Source organism: Piliocolobus tephrosceles, chromosome 8, assembly GCF_002776525.5.
Source record: "Piliocolobus tephrosceles isolate RC106 chromosome 8, ASM277652v3, whole genome shotgun sequence".
In the NCBI taxonomy this organism is placed as follows: domain Eukaryota; kingdom Metazoa; phylum Chordata; class Mammalia; order Primates; family Cercopithecidae; genus Piliocolobus; species Piliocolobus tephrosceles.
Window position 1 is genome coordinate 130,018,190 of NC_045441.1, and position 21,178 is coordinate 130,039,367.

General features: G+C 38.8%; 1 protein-coding gene and 1 pseudogene across 5 annotated transcripts in view; both read right to left on the reverse strand.

The window, feature by feature from the left end:
- Positions 1 to 21,178, reverse strand: part of BRAF (B-Raf proto-oncogene, serine/threonine kinase) — a 197,072-nt gene that overhangs the window by 132,164 nt on the left and 43,730 nt on the right. The window lies entirely within an intron of this gene.
- Positions 8,109 to 8,500, reverse strand: LOC111521524 (annotated as a pseudogene). The gene has a single exon (XR_002724974.1). The product of XR_002724974.1 is annotated as a 60S ribosomal protein L39 pseudogene (transcript).

Below are 21,178 nucleotides of genomic sequence, written 5' to 3' on the forward strand. Positions count from 1 at the left end.
GCAGATGAGTTAAAAGACTAATATCTACATAAATCCTAGTTTACATAATTAAATTCCAGAAATTCAAAACAGAAAACTCTAAAAGCTTCCTATAACTAGAATTAATTCGGCATCAGATTTTTCATCAGCAACATTAAAAGACAATGAAGACGGAAAGTAGATTACTTGTTGACTTAAAGTTGGGGGGTAGGTGAATTGGTGGGAACAGAGAATGACTGCTAATAAATCCAGGGGTTTCGTTTTTGAGTGATAATATTCTACAATGGACTGCGGTGATGGCTATACAACTCTGTGAATATATTAAAAACCACTAAATTGCACATAGTATGATATATGAATTATGTCTCAATAAAACTGTTATTTTTTAAAAGATAGTGGAATAATGTCTTCACTATCTGGGCAAAAATGACTATGAATCTGGAATTTTACATCCAGGCAAGCAATGAGGGCAAATGAAAACCTTTTTGGACATGTTAAGTTCTCAAAAAATTTACTTCAATAGGAATCATCCATCTGAAAACACTTCTATCTTTTGACCTATCAATTAAACTCCTAGGAATTTTACCAATCTCTCACAAAATTGGAAAAAAAGAGTAGGCCTCTCGTCCCAGCATTTATAAAGATAAAACAAATGATTCACCAGGTTAAAAAAAAATTAATTGATTTTTTAAGGCACTATTTTTACATATAACAAAACAAACACAAAACTGACGTGAATAAGTTGGTCCAAAAACAATAAAAAATAATAGGAAATACACCCCACAAAAAGCCATGTTTCCAACTAGAAAGTTAAAGATAGTGATTGTGGCTATCTGGTAAGCAAGGGGAGAGTAGAAACAAGATGGATATCAGAAAAGTTAGGCAAGATGCCAGGTTGTGAAGGGTCCTGAAAGCCATGGAAAATAGAGTTTTATTTTTATTCTAAAACCAATGAGAATCTAAAGTTTCAAAAACAGGTACCTGTGACATAATCTGATTTATATTTTAATTACTAACAATTTACTTCTGATATGGTTTGGATCTGTGTCCTCATCCAATCTCATGTCAAACTGTAATCCCCAACGTTGGAGGTAGGGCCTGGTGGGAGGTGACTAGATCATGGGGGTGGATTCTTCATGAATGGTTTAGCACCATCTTCTTGATGCTGTCCTTTTGATAAGTGAGTTCTCAAAAGATCTGATTGTTTAAAAGTGTTTAACACCTTCCCCTACTCCTTGCTCCTGCCATGTAAGATGCACCTGCTCCTGCTTTGCCTTCCGTCATGACTGTAAGTTTCCTGAGGCCTCCCCAGAAGCTGAGCAGATGTCAGCATTATGCTTCCTGTACAGCCAGTGAAACTGTGAGCCAATTAAATCTCTTTTCTTTATAAATTACCCAGCCTCAGGTATTCCTTTACAGCAATCAGGGAATAGATAAATATACCATCCCATTTTATAGATAAGCATATTGTGGCACAAGTGTTAAATATACTGCTAAAGGCCACTCAGCTAGTAAATGATAGAGTCAGGATTTAATTCTAGACAATGTAACTCTAGAGCAGTATATATTCTAGTACCTCTAATTATCACTTTAGTGGAGAACGGATTACGGCGGACCAAGAATGAATGCAGGAAGGAAGACTAGTTGAGACTATGGTTGTGTTAAGCAATCATAGTTAAGCAAGAGATGATTGCTTAGACCAAGGTGGAAAACAGTGGAGATAGGGCTACTGGATTAGACATGGAGGAGGAGTGAGAAAAAACTAAGAATTAAGGCTGATTCTGAAATTTTGATGTGTGCAACGGGTGGACAGTGATGCCATGAGGGAGAGAAATCAAGTATTATGTCACCAACAGGAGAGGCTGACTAAATAATCAAGAAGGCAGCTGGCTATGCAAGTGTAGAACCCTGGTGGAGAGATGAGGTTGAAGATATATTTGGGTGTCACTAGCATACTGGGAGGCAGACCTAGAAGGGAGTATAGGCTAAGAAGGCTCAGCTCTGGGTGTCATAAACATTTACAAGAGAAACCAAAAATGGCTGAAAAGAAAGAGACACTGAGGTAGAAGGAAAAAATATTAAGTGAAGAAAATTTATTAGATAAGAATAGGAACATATAATAGTGGATAGAAGACATTAGGAAAGGTAGGAATTGTATATCTGTACGTACTTGGTTATTCCTATTTACAGACATTTATAGATGTAGTGGGGCTAGGAGATAATAGAGCATGTTTGTGGCTGAAGGGAATTCAACAGAGGGGAGAAAAATGATACGGAAGACAGAGATGCAGAAAAGATGAAATCTGAGTCACAAGTAGAGAAATCACTGTCAGGAGTGGTCTTTGATAACAAATGAAAGGAAGACAGAACAAGAGGACCAATGTAGACAAGTCTGTAGAATTGGTGGTGAAAAGATGACAAGAGCTGCATTTAATTTCTGAGTAAAAGTTTGAAGTGAATTCCACAGATAGGAGTGGGAGCTGTGAGAGGTTTGCAATGAGTGGAGGAAATGCATTTTTTTTTTTTTTTTTGGTTTCATTCTGTTGTCCAGGTCAGAGTGTAGTGGTGCGATCTTGGCTCACTGCAGACTCGTGCTTCCCGGGCTCAAATGATTCTCCTGCCTCAGTCTCCCAAGTAGCTGGAATTACAGGCATGTGCCACCACACCCAGCTAATTTTTGTATTTTTGGCAGAAACGGGGTTTCACCATGTTGGCCAGCCTGGTCTTGAACTCCTGGCCTCAAGGGATCCACCCACCTTGGCCTCCCAAAGTGCTGGGATTACACACGTGAGTCACTGTGCCGAGCCAGCAAATGCATTCTTAATTCGGAAAGTGAAGAAGCAGCTGCACTGCCAGACATTGATGATGCCCTGTTGAGGACTCTGGTATACATTTAAAACACTACATTCAACTGCCTAAGTGCAAGCAGGTAGTGGGCATTTTGTCAGGCCCATATAATGAAAACAGAAGAATTAGAGAGTCAAAGGTATTAGTAATTTTTACAGTCATTTCATAATAGTATCTTGACCCTGAATTATGTGGGTTGTGATGAAACAGTTTCACTTGAGAATAGTAAAACTGTAATCAGGAGCCAGACAAGTGTCTACATAGATAGAACCCTTTCAAGGTTTAAGGAAAAGGCTGATGATTTAGGAGTTTGTTGATCATAGTTCCACAATTCCTTTGGCCTGGTAGAAGGTGAGAAACAGAAATAGAGAAGTGATATTCATGAAATCAATAAGCAGAAACTATTCTAACTTAAGAGTTTAACTTAGAAATCATCTAAAATAATCTAAAACTGAGTAAGAGGATCAAACATTTTTTTTTCTGGCTAATTAAGAGCAGATTAAACCCTAAAGTTTCAGGAATGGCAGGGGAGAGGAGTGGAAACAGTATCATGAATAACTGTCTATAACATCAAACTGTCCACAAAGTCATTCACTAAATTTACTTAACATTTACAAATTCAACAATTGCTCACAATTACTATTCAAATGGGTTTTCAATGAAACAGATCAAATTTCTGTCACACAGAACTGAACTGAATTTCAGAATTTGGAGCAGGATTTAAATTGAAGGGAAATATGTGAAACAACAGATGCAGTACAGGTTCAGGACTTTTAACTGTAAATATTTTTATGCACCATAACAACATACATATCATGTTTCCTGCATTTTGGTACAACTCCTGGTCATAACTTTCTCTCACTGTAGCCTGCTTTCCCAAGTTACTCTCAGTTGTCCAAAACCCTGGGACACCATTCCATAGCACCACATCCTATCATTCCAAAATTAAAAGTCTGTGGGAAACATTGCCACAAACAAACAAACTGACGCATGACAGCCTGTTAGGACTGTGAGCTCTGTGAATTTGGAACCTACCCCCCTTGATCAGTTTTACTCCTAGCACCTAAGTATACTACCTAGCATGAAGCAGGTAGTTTATAAGTGCTGGCTATAAAAAATATTAAAAATTCTGTATTCTGGGTAAGCTTAGAGGAGACTGATGAAATCACATTCAAGAAGGCTCACCTGAGGCTAGAGAAATAATAGTTAAGATCAGAGAGCAGTAGCCACTTTAGTCAAGATGTTATATTTTTGTTCTTTCTCAACTGGGGTTCCATGACAGACTGAAGTCTTAATGACCTAAGGCATGACCTAGTGTAAGTAATGAATTATCTTCTCTCCATGCATCTAGGATGGTACTTATAAGACTCTCAGAGAGTTAAGATGTATGCTTGCTAGTTTTATGTACTTTTTAGTAAACCCTGAAATAAAGAACAGTATTTTTCAGAAAGCACTTTATAAGAGAGTGTTTTAAGGATATAACGTTATGAAACACTCAATAAAAAAAAAAAAATCACCTATTTCATTTGTTTTATGTGATTTGTCCCTTCTGAAAAAAATAGTTTTCAAAGATTTTGCAACTTCTCCATAATACAAGATTGTTCCAGCTTTCAATTCCATTTTCCCTGTGTCATATACTCCAATAATAAGTAGGTGATAAAAAATATTATGCAATCACATTGTACCAACCTTATACAGTGCCTACCTTGTGCCAGGTTCCATGAAGCTGGGATTATTATTACCCCTATTTTACAGATGAGGAAACAGGGAGGTTAAAAAAAACTTGGCCCAAGTCAGACAGCTAAGTAAGTGGTAGAATTGCTCATATATTGCATGGCCTATGTCTGCATAAGAAGTAGAAGAAATATTCCATCATTAGGTACTCTAATCAAGAGAAGCTGACACTTTATACATGCCGTGGCATGAAGGCAGGTTAGAACTTTTAGATAATTCAAATTTAGGTAAAAGTGGATCAATGTAGATTCATTTCTTCAGTCAACAAACATTTAATGAATGCCAGGGTTCTAGGCAATGAAGACAGTGTAATTCACGTCCCTAACCTCATACAGTATACATTCCAGTTGAGGGAAGATAAGCACTAAAAAAAAAAAAAAGAATATGTCAGATGGTCATAAAAAGTTACAGAGAAAAATAGAGATTGTGAGCAGGATGGGGGTGGGTGGCTATTCATTTTGTAGTATGGTAAAACTTGAAGGTCTCATTGATAAGATGATACATGAACAGAGTTAGGAAGGAAGTGAAACAAGTTCAGCACGTAGGTATGTAAGAGAAAACTAGTTCAAACAGAAGGGAAATAAATGCAAAAAGCACCAAAGTAGAAGCACAATTGGTATGTGCAACAGACATCGCATTAATGACCCCCAATTAATGGCTTCTTTGTAGGCACATCTTTTACCCGTAACGCTGCAATCCCCTTTCCACTCTGACCCTGGGCTTCTCCTTGTTCTTGTGACATCTTGCAATGCAGTATTAGCAAACATGACCCAAAGAGAGTCTTAAAATGCAAGTATGCAAGTCTTGTCCTCTTGTACAATTGAACTTGCTCACTCTCTCACCTGTGCCTTTCTATGAGAACACGCCTGGACTAGTCTACTAGAACCAAGTTGTACGCTCAAGACCGTCCTAGACTAGCCATCTACCTAAAACCACCACTGGTCACAGACACGAATGAGCACAGCCAAAGTTAGCACAGCGCAGAATAGAGCATGCTCACTGACCCTAGCAGTGGTTGTTTTAAGCACTATGCTTTGGAGTGGCTTTTATACAAAAGAAAATTAATACATTCTGTTAGAGAAACAGTAGTCCACAACAGGAGAAGACACAACAACTCGTGAATGTTCATAACAGCATTATTCACAATAGCCAAAAAGTTAAAACAGTCCAAACACTCATCAGCTGATGAATAAATTAAATGTCGCATATCCATTCAGTGGAATTTTATTTGGTAATAAAAAGAAACAAAATGCTGATACATTCTATAACATGACCAAACCTTGGAAACATCACACTAAGTAAAAGAAGCAGTCACTAAAGACCACACAGTGTATGATTCCATGTATATAAAATGGTCCAGAATAGAAAAATCCACAGAGACAGAAATTAGATTGTTTAGAAATGGGGGGAATATAAGGATTGGGGGAGAAAGGCTATGGGTGTGGGGTTTCTTTTAGGGCTAATGAAAACATTCTAAAATTAAATTTGGTAATGGTTGTTGTGCACACTGAATACACTAAAACTTCTGCACTGTACACTTTATATGAGTGATTTTTATGGTAGGTGAACTCAATCTCAATGAAGTTACTTTTGAAAAAAAGGAAACAATATGATCAATTATATTTTTAAAGTATTACTCCGACTGCTATACTTGGCTATACTAGTGTAAATGCCAAGAAACTAGATGGGAAATGATGGCCAAGTGAAAGACGATGGTGGCTTTTATCAGCCTGATAGTGGAAGAGATGGTAAGATGTGTCAGATGCTAAATATATTATAAAGGTACAGTCAGTAGGATTTGCTGGTAAACAGATGTGAGGTATCATAAAAGGGAGTCATCCTTGACTCTACAGTTTATAACCTAAGTCAAAGGATGTAAGAGCCAAAAATCAAAAAGAATGAAGAAGGATCATTGAAGTTGAGAGGACAAGGCATAGGATGCAGAATTAAAAAATTATATTTTAAATATCCTGGGAGGTGGATTAAACAATCAGAGTGGAAATGTAAAACAGGAGCTGGATATACAAATCTGGAATCAAGTAAAAGATGTGGCTGAAGATAAAAGTTTGGAAGTTGACAGAAATAACATGTCTTTCACATGTTTTTTTTTTTTCAGACGGAGTCTCGCTCGGTCGCCCAGGCTGGAGTGCAGTGGCCAGATCTCAGCTCACTGCAAGCTCCGCCTCCCGGGTTTACGTCATTCTCCTGCCTCAGCCTCCCGAGTAGCTGGGACTACAGGTGCCCACCACCTCGCCCGGCTAGTTTTTTGTATTTTTTAGTAGAGACGGGGTTTCACCGTGTTAGCCAGGATGGTCTCGATCTCCTCACCTCGTGATCCACCCGTCTCGGCCTCCCAAAGTGCTGGGATTACAGGCTTGAGCCACCGCGCCCGGCCCTCTTTCACATGTTCTAAGAGACACCTTCCTCCCATCCTGTTCTTAACATCTTTGAATTCAGATTCTACCATACAATTTAGGACATCTTAAAAAATCACTGTTTTCTGGCTAGGCGCGGTGACTCACGCCTGCAATCCCGTCACTTTGGGAGGCCAAGGCAGGCAGATCACTTGAGGTCAGGAGTTCGAGACCTACCTGGCCAACATGGCAAAATCCTCTCTCTATTAAAAATACAAAAATTAGTCAGGCATGGTGGCAGGCGCCTGTAATTCCAGTTACTTAGGAGGCTGAGGCATGAGAATCGCTTATACCTGGAAGACAGAGGTTGCAGTGAGCTGAAATCATGCCACTGCACCCCAGTCTGGGCAGCAGAGTGAGACTCTGTCTCAAACAAAAAAAGAAAGAAAAAAGAAAAAAAAAATCATTGTTGTCCAGATGGCAGGGATGATATACACAGTAGTTGTCTGCACATGTACAACTTAATCAAGGCTATTCATGCTGTTGTCATTCAACTAAGTTATCTGCATTGTTGGTATTACAAATGTTGGAATTAACTGCCACTTTAAAATACCTTCGGAAAGATTACAAAATGATTCTGCACTAAAACAAAATTCAAGTATACATAATAAAGTTATTAAGTATATAAATAAAAGAGAAAGTCATGACTTTTAACACAAGGAAGTAACTTTCATATATAAATAAAAGAGAAAGTCATGACTTTTAACACAAGGAAGTAACATTTCATTGAAACTTGGTATATTTGATAGATCCCATTTAAACAGGGTCAACCAAAAAAGAAAAGAAAGAAAGAGGATAAAAGAGGACAAGGGGGAAGGGAATGAAAGAGTAATCATCATTGCATGTAAATCACATCTGAACATGGAAGGTAGTGGTGAACATGTGAATAGAGAGAAAAGAGAAATAATCAAAGGCTTTTTTCTTGTCATGAGAGTGCAGGAGAAAATACAAGGTGCAGAGCACTTAGATGACATTCCCTAACAGAAATTACAAACCTGTCACAGGGGAAACATATGATAGTGATGGAGAACTTCAGCTATTGTGACATCTGTTGAAAGTCTTACTCTGATTATTTTTATGAAAAAATGAAGCTAATAATTCCTTACATGTAAAATATACACACTTATTTTAGACTTTTTTTTTTTTGAAATGAAAGGCCTCACATATTTATTACTGAACCCAGCCAACCAACGCATTCATAATAGATTCAGAGAGGAAAATACGTCGAACTCTCCAGAGAGTGGTGACATTTTCAGTTTGATATGGTAATGTGATCGTGACCTTCAGACAGCACAAATATATGTGCCATCTCATGTGCAATTCCTTATAGACCCAGCTTCGTTCTTCTCCAATGTCTCCTTTTGGAGTTGTACCTTATTTTATTTCCAGTTTTCATCCAAATCCACTGGGGAATGGGACGATTTTGCTTTTGTTTCTTGGCCAGGAATCGCTTAATCCTGAAAGTCTTGTGAGAAGACATGGCGAGAAGTGGAGGCAAGAACCCACCACGATGGCAGAGAAAGGAAAAGAGACTAGATTGACTTTTAAAAGAGAAATTCAAAAATAGAGACAGATTTCAAAAATATTTTTAAAACATTTCAAAATTAAATGCTAAAACTTTAAAGGAAAAACGCCAATTCCATACTTAACTCATTATTATTAGTTTAGACTATTTACAATAGTTCTTATCTTTTCATAACAGTAAAATGCCCTACCTGCAGAGTAACACAGGGCATTCAGGTTCTAGGTAATCTTAGTACTTCAAGTCTTTGCAGGTAGCTCTCTTTTCTTCCAAGTCTCTAGTTATATAGCCCTTAAGACAGGTTAACCAGAAAAAAAAAAAAAAGCCTTAGTTTATCTTCCAACTAGTCTACTGTCAGTTTTTGGTTTCCTGAACACTAAAGCAAAAGAGGAAACAGAACCACAAAGAGCATTTCTAAGCTTCATTGTGAACCTATATGACTATCGCTCCCTAGACAGTAATTCTGGCTCACTTTTCTTCGATAATTTTTTTTCTTTTACTTCTCTTAACAAGAGACATCACAAATCAAAACCACTGCCTTTTCTTACTTAAAAAAAAAAAAAAAGACTTTTAACAAATTTGGTTTACATGCAAATCACATGTTCAAGAGTAACTCAGTCTGGCCGGGCGCGGTGGCTCATGCCTGTAATTCCAACACTTTGAGAGGCTGAGGTGGGCAGATCACAAGGTCAGGAGATCAAGACTATCCTGGCTAACATGGTGAAATCTCGTCTCTACTAAAAATACCAGAAAAAAAAAAAAAATTGGTGGGCGCGGTGACACACGCCTGTAGTCCCAGGTACTCGGAAGGCTGACGCGGGAGAATGGCGTGAACCCTGGAAGCGGAGCTTGCAGCGAGCCAAGATTGTGCCACTACTCCAGCCTGAGGGACAGAGCGAGACTCTGTCTCACATACAAAAAAATAAAAATAAAAGAGTAACTCAGTCTTTGCCCCCAAATATTTGTAACTGGTCTAAACCTGGTGGAAAAGGGTAATCAGTTTACAGGGATTTCTGTCTGGACACTATGGCCAGAGACAGAATTATAGTAAATTCTGGCAACCACAGGGACACAGGCTACACACATACACAAATTGAGAAGAAGTACTTATATTCTCTAAAGCAAGGACTGCCTAGGCTCACTTAGTAGAACTAGAAATTAATGGATTTTTATACTCAATATTAACTTTCTCCAGAAGAAACTCACTTAGGTATTGAGGAAACCTACTCTAACTTTCAATATTGGTAATTTTTAACCTTTATTAACCTTTAGACACCTAAAAAAAACCAAGAGCATAAAAAACAGACATGCAATTGAGTGAGGAGATAAACTAAGGCATCAGAATTATTTTGAAGCCAAAAAAGTATAAGGATTCTTAAATTGCAGAGCTGTGCTGTCCAATCTAGTAGTCATTAGACATGTATGGCTATTTAATTTTATAGAAACTAACATTAAATAAAATATAAAATTTAGTTTCTCTGTCTCATAGGCCATATTCCCAGCCACATGCAGCTACTGGCTAATATACTGAAGAGCACAGAAAATTATATTGTATCTAGTCCTATTATGGATGAGCTGCACTCATTAAACAAAACAAAAATAATAAATTGCACAGAGGTCAGGCACGGTGGCTCATGCCTGTAATCCTAGCACTTTGGGAGGCTGCGGAGGGTGGATCACTTGAGGTCACGAGTTCGAGACTAGCCTGACCAGCATGGTGAATCCTGTCTCTACTAAAAGTACAAAATTAGCCAGTCATGGTGGCACATGCCTGTAGTCCCAGCTACTTGGGAGGCTGAAGCAGGAGAATCATTTGAACCTGGAAGGCGGAGGCTGCAGTGAGCCGAGATTGCACCACTGCACTCTAGCCTGGGCAACAAGAGTGAAACTCCATCTCAAAATAAATAAATTGCATAGAACAAGCTTGAAATTTAAAATCTTTGTTGAAATAAACCTATAAGAGGAGTTAACTAGCAAAATGGACAAAGCTAAAATCCAAATGGTGCTTTAACAAAAAGTAAAAAAGAAATAAAAAATATGAAGTAAAATGAAAGCTAAAATTATGAGAGTAAAGTTAATATCACAGAATACAGATTAAATTATCCTACATACATCTAAGAGAAATTTTATGAGAATTAAAAAAAAAGAAGAAATAACAAATAAAATTTAAGAATTTCTCCTTGAGCCAAAAGGCAAACAAGTCTTCAGAACCAAAGTTCCTTTTTCAACAAAGAAAGAATAAGAGCTGGGCATGGTGGCTTAGGCCTATAAGCCCAGCACTTTGGGAGGTTGAGGCGGGAGGACTGCTTGCGCTCAGGAGCTTGAGACCAACCTGGGCAACATAGCGAGACTTCACCTCTACCAAAAAAAAAAAAAAAATTAGCCAGGTATGGTGGCATGTGTCTGTAGTCCCAGCTATTCAGGAGGCCAAAGAGGGAGAATCACTTGAGCCCAGGAAGTGGAGGCTGCAGGGAGCCATGATTGTACTACTGCACTCCAGCCTGGGTGCTTGGAGAGATACAAAATTAAACAAATCTTGGTAAATTAAACTCAAAAGGAAACAAGAAAGTACTAATAAAATTCTAAGGAATAAAAAACAAGAATCAGATTGTTGTATACTAGAAAATAAGAGAACAGTATCTTCAAAATTCTAAGATATATATAAAATATCGTATCAACACTACTACTTCTGGCATGATGAAATGAGTACGTTGATAAATCCTCTCCCCCAAAAGCAACTATAAAGCTGAACAAAACCGTCAAAACAACCATTTCAGTGCTCTGGAATTCAGCCAAAGGCTGAATCTGAGTAAGAACATCACAGTCTGTGGCTTTTTCTTTCTTTTTTTTTGGAGATGGAGTTCTGCTCTTGTCGACCAGGCTGGAGTGCAATGGTACGATCTCAGCTAACTGCAACCTCCGCCTCCCAGGTTCCAGCGATTCTCCTGTCTCAGCCTCCCAGGTAGCTGGGATTACAGGCATGCGCCACCATGCCTGGCTAATTTTTGTATCTTTAGTACAGACAGGGTTTCCTCATGTTGGCCAGGCTGGTCTCGAACTCCCGACCTCAGGTGATCCACCCACCTTGGACTCTGAAAGTGTTGAAATAAGAGGTGTGAGCCACCATGCCCAGCCATCTGTGGCATTCTTGCTTGAGGCTGCTGCCATCCCTTCTGATGACTGGCCAATCTCTCCCTCTGTTGCTATGTGTTCAGCTAGAGACTGTGCGTGTGAAGGTGTTGTCAATAGATTTGGAGTACTGTGAATTTAAGTGATAACCTCCACTGCAATTTGGGGGCTTCATGCACTTTCTACATGCCACTGGTTGAATGGACACTGCAAGTATGTGCTACAAAGTCTGGACAGGGCCCACAACTGCACACATCCTTGACTGACTGAGCCTCTGCATGTTCATGCACACAGGAGACACAGAGGAGCCTGAAGGAAAACAAAAGCCAGGTCAGGCAACATGGTGGCCTGAAGTTTGAATATGCTCCCTGATACACAGACAGACACACAAAGAACAGAAACCTTACTGGCCTTGAAATATTTAAACAAAACCTCTGACACATCTTTAGCTTGACATTAAGCTATGGAAAGACAGGAGCAACCCCTAGGAAGTCAAGAATAAAACTAAAAACAAGGGGGAAAAAAAAAACAAACAAATTGGGCAGATATATTAGTAGTCACACATTATGGGGGGTGGGAACACACTTCAAAGATGTAGTCCAACTATAAAACTTGGAGAGAACACACAGAGCAGCTAATCGAGAACGCTGGAAGTAAATAGCAGTAGACAGATTGGGATAGAGGACAAGAATCTGAATCATTACAAAACCATCAGTGAGTTTACTTTTTTTTTTGAGACGGAGTCTTGCTCTGTCGCCAGGCTGCAGTGCAGTGGCATGATCTCGACTCACTGCAACCTCCAACTCCCTGGTTCAAGCGATTCTCCTGCCTTAGCCTCCTGGGTAGCTGGGATTACAGGCACGTGCCACCATGCCCAGCTAATTTTTGTATTTTCAGTACAGACGGGGTTTCACCATGTTAGCCAGGATGGCCTCGATCTCCTGACCTTGTGATCTGCCCACCTTGGCCTCCCAAAGTGCTGGGATCACAGGCATGAGCCACTGCGACTGGCCTAAAAAAAAGTTCACTTTTTAAAAGAAAAAAAGTAAAAAAAAAAAAAAAAAAAAAGGCAAAGAAAAAAAGTAAAAAAAGTTTATTTTTTAAAAGAAATTCTAGTATCTCTCAGCCATCCCAGAAGGGGGCACTGGGGTAGAGAGAGCTCTGGGGGAAGCTCGCCAGTTCTAGCTCAAAGAAAAAAAAAGAAATAACATTCAAAGATAGTGTCTCAGTTTTTTCCCTTCACTTTTCTCACCCTAACCCTCAAGTAACCCTATGGTGGCAGCAGCAACAATAGCATCTTCAAAAGAGCCAACATTCTGAGAGCGGGGAAAGAACCAGGGTCTCCACTTGATGTAGCTGTGGGGATTAAAATAAAATGAACAGAACCAAGGTGATACGGTTTGAATCTAGGTCCCCGCCCAAATCTCATGTTCAAATGTAATCCCCGATATTGGAGGTGGGGCCTGGTGGGAGATAATTGGATCGTGGAAGTGGTTTCTCATGGCTTAACACCATCCCCCTTAGTGCTGTCATTGTGATAGTGAGTTTTTATAAGATCTGGTCATTTAAAAGTATGTGGTATCCTCCCCATCTCTTGCTTCTGCTCCAGCCATGAGAGATATGCCTGCTTCCCCTTTACACTTTTCACCATGATTTTAAGTTTCCTGGGGCCTCCACAGAAGCAGAATCTGCTATGTTTCCTATACAGTCTGCAGAACCATGAGCCAAGTGAACCACTCTTTTCTTTATAAATTACCTAGTCTCAGGCATTTCTTTATAGCAATTCAAGAATAGAGTAATACATCAGGGATCTATGGGAAAGTAACAAAAAGATCTCACATCTGTCTCAGTGAACTTCTAAAAGCAAATAATAGGATGATAAAAAATATCTGAAGAAATAATATCAAAAGCCTTCCCAAATCTGACAAACGACATAAAACTACAGATTCAAACAGGTCAGTGAATCACAAAATGGATAAATACATAGAATTTCACACTCTCGCATATCATAAAGTGGTGACAATGAAACACAAAAAATTACTATTATTTTTTGAGATAGCATCGTACTCTGTCACCCAGGCTGGAGTGCAAAAGTTATCTCAGCTCACTGCAACCTCTGCCTCCGGGCTCAAGCAATTTTCCTGCCTCAGCCTCCCCAGAAGCTGGGATTACAGGTGCCTGTGACCATGCCTGGCTAAGTTTTGTACTTTCAGTACAGACAGGATTACACCATGTTGGCCAGGCTGATCTCGAACTCCCGACCTCAGGTGATCCACCCGCCTCGGCCTTCCAAAGTGCTGGGATTACAGGTGTGAGCCACTGCGCCCAGCCTAGAAATTATCTTGAAAACAGAGAAAAACAATCCATAAAATATAGGGGAACACCACTTTAAATGACAACAGGTTTTTCAGCAGAAACCATGAAAGCCAGAAGGAAGTTACACATTTTAAAGTGCTGAAAGAGAAGAAAACTGTCAAGCTAAAATTCTATATCCAGTTAAAGTATCTTTCAGAATGATCATAAAACAAAGATATTTTCAGATAAATGGGAACTAAGAGAATTTGCTACCAGCAGACCTGTTCTAAAAGAATTGCTAAAAGAAATTCCTCACACAGAAGGGAAATGATACCAGAAGGAAACCAGGAAGAGTAGGTTGAGGAGTAAGGAAAATGGTAAACATGCAGACAGAAATACACTAACCCTCTCCTCTTAGTTTCCTTTAATATGTTTAATGGTTGAAAGTAAGAACAGCAGCACTGCCCAATGAAGCTTTCAATTAATGGAAATGTAACATACAGCTAACAATAAGAGAAAAGGAGAAGACTGGATAAAGAGACTCATGTAGTTTTAACATTTCTTTAAGTGGACCATAATCCACTTAAAATAGATGAATTTATTTTAAAGCAGGTGGTGAAAATGTTAAGTTTTTATAATGTAATCTCTGGATTGATCACTAAAACTATATGGAGAGTTAAGAATTTTTAAGCCACAATAGGTAAATTAAAACAGAATGGCTAAAAATTGTTCAAACAATCTAAAAGAATGCATGAAAGACAGAGTAATGGAAAACAGAAGCAGCTAACAGAAAACAAATTACTAAACTGGTAAACCCAAATCTAAACATACCCAAATTACATTAAATGTAAATAGTCTATAGATACAAATTAAAAGACAAGATTGTTAGAATGAATTTTAAAAATGACCCAACTATATGTAATCTACAAGTAATTCACTTCAAATATAATTCACATAATACAAAGCATAACTAATGTATATGCACCTAATAATGGAGCTTCAAAGAATATGAAATAAAAACTTACAGAACATTACAAATAGGAAAACAAATTCTTAATTATATTTGATGACTTCAGCACTCCTTTAATAGAACTAGCAGACAGAAAATTAGTAATATAGAAGAAATGAACATCATCAACTCACCTGATCTGATTGATATTTATATAACATTCTACTTAACAGCTGAATACATGTTCTTGTCAAATGCACATGGAACACTCACCAAAACAGACCATATTCTTCTGAGTCATAAGACAAACTTTCACAAGCTTAAAAAAAACACAAACGTTTGTTCTCTGACCATAATAGAATTAAACTAGAAATAGAAAGCTAATAGGAAAATCTCTAAACCCTTGGAAATTAAACAGCACATTTCTAAATAATCTTTGGGTCAAATGGAAGCCCCAAACTACATACTAACATTCCTCATAATCATTAGCAAAATATTAGCATATTGAATCCAGCAATTATAAAAGGCATAATAAACAGGACACTAAGGTTAATTCCAGGATCACAAGGCTAGTTCAATATTCAACTGAATGAAAATACAACATACTAAATCTGTGGGATGCAACTACAGTAGTGCTACAGCGAACTAATATCATTAAGCTTATGCCATTAATTTTTTTTTCGGTTTTTTTAAGAGATGGGGGGGTCTTGCATGTTGCACAGTCTAGTTTCAAACTCCTAGGCTCAAATGATGCTACCACCTCAGCCTCCCAAATAGCTGGAATTACAGGCATGTGCCACCAAGCCCTGCTCTTAAATTGATACTGTTATATCAGCAAAGAAAAACAGTTGCAAATCTATCTTAAGAAACATGAAGAACAAAAAATAAACCCAAAGAAAGCAACACAAAAATAAAAAGCAGAAATTCATGAGATTGAAAACAGAAAAAAAATGATGAAAACAAAAGCTTGTTTGTTGAATAGACCAATACAATGTATAAATCTCTAGCAAAACTGACAAACAAAAAGGGAAGACACAAATTAACAATATCAGTAATAAAAAAAGAATGAAATACAGACTCCCCTACACACAGACATTTAAAGATTACTACTATGAAAAACTCTACATAAATTCAAAATGTTAGGAAAAAATGAACCAATTCCTCAAAAACCAAAGAAAAACAACTCTCACAAGATAAAACAGATAATCTGAATGATCTTGTAACTATTAAGGAAATTAAACTCATAGTTAAAAACCTTTCTAAAAATAAATCTCTAGTGGCAAGTTCTATCAAATATTTAAAGAAGATACAAGACTACCTATATAAAATGTCTTCCATGAAAAAGAAAAGGAGTAAATAATTTCCAACTCACTTTATGACGCATCACCTTTACACTAATATGAAAGATTGTACAAAAAAAATTATACACAATATCCCTCTTGAATAGATACAAGATCAAAAAAGAAATCACAAGAGAAATTAGAAAATACTTTTAGACAAATGAAAACAAAAAACACATATCAAAACTGATGGAATACAGCAAAAGCAATGCTCAGAGGACAATTTGTAGCTAGAAAAGTCCACCTCTACCTCACACCATGTTTCAAAAGCCCTCAAAATGAATACATGACATAGGAGCTAAAATAATAAAACTCCTAGAAGAAAACATAGGGGTAAATCTTAATGACCCTGGATTTAGCAGTAGATTCTTAGATATGACACCAAAAGTATGAGCAACAGCAACAACAAAAATGACAAATTGTACTTCAATAAAATTAAAACCTTTTGTGCAATGAATATTCTCAAGAAAGTGGAAAAAAACCTACAGAATGCAAGAAAATAGCTGCAAGTCATGGATTTAATTAGGATCTGTATCCAAAATACATAAAAGATCTCAAGGAGGTAAATAGTAGTGTAGTGGTTATCAGAGTCTGGGAAGAAAAGGAGGGAGAAGGGGATAAAGGGAAGTTGGTTAATGGGTACAAACATACAATTGGATAGAAGGAATAAGTTCTAGTATTTGATATAGTAGGGACATCATAGTTAACAATTTATTGTATATTTCAAAATAGCTAGAAAAGAAGAACTGCAATGTCCCCAGCACAAAGATAAATGTTTAAGGTGACGGGTATCCCAATCACCTTGACTTCAGCATCACGCACTGTATACCTATATCAAAATATCACACATACCCCAGAAATACGTAAAACCATACATATCCATTTTTTTCCCCTTTGAGATGGAGTCTTGCTCTGTCGCCCAGGTTGGAGTGCAGTGGTGCGATCTCAGCTCACTGTAACCTCCGCCTCCCGGGTTCAAGTGATTCTCCTGCCTTAGCATCCCGAGCAGCTGGGATTACAGGCATGCGCCAGTAAGTCCAACTAATTTTTTTGTATTTTTAGTAGAGACGCGGTTTCACCATGTTGGTCAGGCTAGTCTCAAACTCTTGACCTCAAGTGATCCGCCTGCCTCGGCCTCCCAAAGAGCCAGGATTACAGGCATGAAATACCACGCCTGGCCAAAAAAAAATTTTTTTTTTTTTTTTTTTTTTGAGACAGGGACTTGCTCTGTTGTCTCAGCCTCCCGAGTAGCTGCTACTACAGGCATGCGCCACCACACCCAGCTAATATTTGTATTCTTAGTAGAGATGGGGCTTCACCATGTTAGCCAGGATGGTCTTGATCTCTTGACCTTGTGATCTGCCTCCCTCAGCCTCCCAAAGTGCTGGGATTACAGATGTGAGCCACTGCATCCGGCCCACAATTTTTAAATTAACAAAAAAGTGTAGACTATAATGTAGTCTAGTAATGTCCAATAGCATTATTCTAAAAAAAGAAAGTACATATCTTCATTTTAAAACAGTGTTAAAAACCACTAACAATTACCTGGGCCTTCAGTGAGTCATCATCTTTGTGTTGGTGGAGGGTCTTGCCTGTGTCGATGGCTGCTGCCTGATCAAGTCAGTGGTTGCTAAAGGTTAGGGTGACTGTGGCAATTTCTTTCTTTTTTTTTTTTAAGATGAGAGTCTCGCTCTGTCTCCCAGGCTGGAAGTGCAGCTGCACAATTTTGGCTCACTGCAATCTCTGCCTCCTGGGTTCAAGCAATTCTCCTGCCTCTGCCTCCCGAGTAGCTGGGATTACAGGTGCCTGCCACGCCTGGCTAATTTTTGTATTTTTAGTAGAGATGGGGTTTCACCAGGTTGGTCAGGCTGGTGTTGAACTCCTGACCTCAGGTGATCTGCCTGCCTTGGCCTCCCAAAGTGCTGGGATTACAGGCGTGAGCCACCACGCCTGACCGGCAATTTCTCAAAACAAGACAACAATGAAGTCTGCTGTGCGGATTGACTTCTTTTCACAAAAGATTTATCTGAACCAGGCAATATGGTCTGATAGCATCTGAACCACAGTAGAACTACTTTCAATTGGAGTCAGTCCTCTCAACTGTGCTAGTGCTTCATCAACTAATTTTATGTAAAATTCTATATATTTTGCTGTCATTTTATCAGTGTTCACAGCATCTTCAGCAGGAGTAAATCCCATCTCAAAAAATCACTTTCTTTGTTCATCTGTAAGAAGCAACTTCTCATTTGTTCAAGTTTCACCATGACATTGTAGCAATTCGGTCACATCTCTAGGCTCCACTTCTAATTCTAGTTACTTTGCTATTTCTACCACACCTGCAATTCCTTCCTCCACTGAAGTTTTGAACCCCTCAAAGTCATCCACAAGCATTGGAATCAATGTCTTCCAAACTCCTATTAATGGTGCTATTTGGACCTCCTCTCGTGAATCACAAACATTCTTAATGGCATCTAGAAAGGTGAATAATTTGCAGAAGGTTTTCAATTAATGTTACCCAGATGCATCAGAGGAATAACTATCTATGGTGGCTATAGCCTAATGAAAGATACTTCTTAAATAAGAAGAACTGAAAGTCAAAATTATTACTTGATCCATGGGATACAGAATGAATGTTGTATTAGTGGTTGGGAAAAACATTACTAAGGCAAGAGGATCATTTGAGACCAGGAGTTTGTGAAACTAGCCTGGGAAACACAGTCAGACCCCGTCTCTATCTAAAAAAAAAAAAAAAAAAAAATTAGCTGAGCATTGTGGTGTGTGCCTGTAGTCCCACCTACTCAGGAAGCTGAGGCAGGAGGACTGCTAGAGCTCAGGGGTTCAAGGGTGCAGACAGCTATGATCACACCACTGCACACCAGCCTGGGCAACAGAGTGAGACCCTGTCTCAAAACAAAAAAAGCACACACACATAGAAAACAAAAGAGAACATTAATCTTCCTTGTACATCATCAGAGTGTACCTGGGTGACCAGGTACATTGTCAATGAGTAGTAATATGTTGGAAGGGATCTTTTTTTCTTCTGAGCAGTGGGTCTCAACAGTGGGCTTAAAATAATCAGTAAATCATGCTGTAAAAGAATGTGCTGTCATCCAGGCTTCATTGTTCCACTTACAGAACACAAACAGAGTAAATTTTGCAGAATTCCAAAGGGCCCTAGGATTTTTGGAATGATAAATGAGCACTGGCTTCAACTTAAAAGTCACCAGCTGCATTAGCCTCTAATAATAGAGTCAGCCTGTCCTTTGAAGCTTTAAAGCCAGTCATTGACTTAAGGGAATGTTGTGGCTGGTTTGATCTTCTATCCAGATCACTAAAACTTTCTCCATATCAGCAATTAGGCTGTTCTGCTTGCTTGCTTTTTTTAAATTAACAGAGACGAGGTCTCACTATGATGGCCAGGCTGGTCTCGAACTCCTAGCTTCAAGTGATCCTCCCACCTTGGCCTCTTAAAGTGCTGGATTACAGGTGTGAGCATGTTTTGCTTTCTTATCGTTCATGTATTCACTAGAGTAGCACTTGTAGTTTCCTTGCAAAACTCTGCCTTTACATTTACAACCTGGCTGTTTGGCACAAAAGGCATAGCTTTTTGACATGCCTTCTTCACTAAGCTTAATCATTTCTAACTTTTGATTTCAAGAGACATGTGACTCTTGGTTCCACTTGAATACTTAGAGGCCATTGTAGGGTTATTAATTGGCCTAACTTCAACATTGTTGTGTCTCAGGGCGTAGGGAGGCTGGAGAAGAGTTGGGGAAACAGCCAGTCAGTGGAGCAGTGAGAACACACACAACATTTACTGATTAAGTTCACTGCCTTACATGGGTGTGGTTTGTGGCACCCCAAAACAATTACAATAGTATCATGGAAGATCACAGAACACCAAAACGTATAAAATTTGAAATATTTCAAGAATTACTAAAAGGTGACACAGAGACACAAAGTGAGCATGTGCTGTTGGAAAAATGGTGCTAACAGACTTCCTTGACGTGGGGTTGCCACCAATCTTCAATTGGTTAAAAACAAACAAAAAGCACATTATCTCTACAGTACAATAAAATGAAACATAATAAAACAAAGTATGCCTATTATTCTACATATAATTCCTGCAATGCTTTACGGTTGTTACACAAAGAAAAAAAAAAATGCCTACAATCCTCTCTATTGGGCGGCAAAAACCAAAATTACTTTTGTACCAACCTAATATTTAAAATGAAAGCAAGTTATAGGTCCAAACCTGTGAGTCGCTTTAGCCAACTTTGAGATCTCAAATGAGAAGTAACTATTATTTCTTTATCAAAGTATCTTTTTTTTTTTTTTTTTTTTTTTTGAGATGGAGTCTTGTTCTGTCGCCCAGGCTGGAGGGCAGAGGTATGATCTCGGCTCACTGCAACCTCTGCCTCCCAGGGGTTCAAGCAATTCTCCCGTCTCAGTTGCCCGAGTAGTTGGGACTATAGGCGCATGTCACCATGCCCAGCTAATTTTTGTATTTTTAGTAGAGACTGGGTTTCACCATGTTGGTTAGGCTGGTCTCGAACTCCAGACCTTAGGTGATCTACCTGCCTCGGCCTCCCAAAGTGCTGGGATTACAGGCATAAGCCACAGCACCCGGCCCTAAGTATCTGTCTTAAAAAAGGACCTATCTTTGGCCGGGCGCAGTGACTCATGCTTGTAATCCCAGCACTTTGGGAGTCAGAGGCGGGTGGATCACCTGAGGTCAGGAGTTCAAGACCAACCTGCCCAACATGGAGAAACCCTGTCTCTACTAAAAATACAAAATTAGCCGGGCATGGTGGTGCATGCCTGTAATCCCAGCTACTCAGGAGGCTGAGGCAGGAGAATTGCTTGAACCCAGGAGGCGGAGGCTGCAGTGAGCCGAGATTGCACCACTGCTCTCCAGCTAGGAAACAAGAGCAAAACTCCATCTCAAAAAAAAAAAAAAGACCTATCT